The sequence below is a fragment of the Pseudorca crassidens genome, chromosome 6 (assembly GCF_039906515.1).
Source record: "Pseudorca crassidens isolate mPseCra1 chromosome 6, mPseCra1.hap1, whole genome shotgun sequence".
In the NCBI taxonomy this organism is placed as follows: Eukaryota; Metazoa; Chordata; class Mammalia; order Artiodactyla; family Delphinidae; genus Pseudorca; species Pseudorca crassidens.
In genome coordinates, this window is record NC_090301.1 from 36,689,547 (window position 1) to 36,691,046 (window position 1,500).

At 39.1% G+C, this 1,500-nt stretch overlaps 1 pseudogene; it reads right to left on the reverse strand.

Moving 5' to 3' along the window:
- Positions 1–631: 631 nt before the first annotated feature.
- On the reverse strand, positions 632–708 carry LOC137226882 (U4 spliceosomal RNA; annotated as a pseudogene).
- Positions 709–1,500: the final 792 nt, after the last annotated feature.

Below are 1,500 nucleotides of genomic sequence, written 5' to 3' on the forward strand. Positions count from 1 at the left end.
TCATATAATTTATATAAGTAATGCAATCATAATCCCTTCATGGGAAACATCATAAAATAATTCTAATTTTCACCTGGAAGAATACACTGACAAAATTAGCCAAGAAGAAGAAAGGAAAAAGACAAGTAATGAAGGAAACTTGCATTGTCAGAAATAAAAATATAACATTACCATAGTGAGAAACACAGAGGTACTTGCTCAGGAAACGACAAATCATTGGAACATAATGGAAACTCTAGAAACAAGATGTTTACACACACAGTATAACAAGATACCATGTAAATTATAATGTTGACACATAAAATCATTAAGGAAGTACTGAATTAACAAATAATCCTGGGACATTTTTAGTTGGAAAACAATTTATTGGTTTTAGAATCAGAGCTACTCAACAATAAATAAAATTTGGATCTGATTTTGGACTCTGGGACAATAGGTACTTGGACATTTTTTGGAAGTCATTCATGGTTGAAATAGTACAAAAGCAGGTATGAATGCAAAAAACTATAAAGAAATGGACTGGATAAAAACTTTGAGGAATTAATATATTTATGGGCAGAAAAGGAAAGAGCCTGTGAAGAGACCCTGGGTCCTCAAAGTCTAGAAAGGAAACAGTAGCAAGAAGGAGGCACTGTAAGAAACTTTAATTGGGAATAATTGTGCCTCAGATAAACCTCATTGGCTACGATACTGCCACTGCACAAAGCTGTAAGAAACTTTAAAAACATTAGAGAGACTTAAGAAAACACTGGATTTGACAATAGTCATTGGTGTTTTGTGAGAGCAAAAATTTTAAAGTAAAGGATAAAGTAGAGAGTAAAGAACTGCATTCAAAGGTAGACTCTGGGGCTTCCCTGGTGGTGCAGTCGTTGAGAGTCCGCCTGCCGATGCAGGGGACATGGGTTCGTGCCCCAGTCCGGGAAGATCCCACATGCTGCGGAGAGGCTGGGCCCGTGAGCCATGGCCACTGAGCCTGTGCGTCCGGAGCCTGTGCTCCGCAACGGGAGAGGCCACAACAGTGAGAGGTCCGCGTACCACACACACACAAAAAAGGTAGACTCTGTATTTAAATTATTTGGCTGTGAAACAGAGAAGAGGTGACAAAAGTATGTTTATAGACTATCATGCTAGGCCCTTACAAGTTTCTTAACCTTTATTTTTGCTTTTAACTTTTTTAGCACACTACCTTTGGTGGGGGTAGTAGTTAAGTTTACTGACATGATTTATATGGTATCATTCACCCATTTTGGTTATACTGTTCCATGAACTGTCATGTAACCACCACCACCATCACGACCATAGGATATTTTCATCACCCGCAAAAGCTCCGTCTCTTTGCAGTGAGCCCTCATCCCCACCCTGAACCCATGGCACCCACTGAACTCTTTTCAGTCCCTACAGCCTTGCCTTTTCCAGAGTGCAATATAAACAAACACATATAGTATACAGCTTCTTGAGTCTGACTTCTTTCACTTAGCATAATACTTTTGACATTCATCC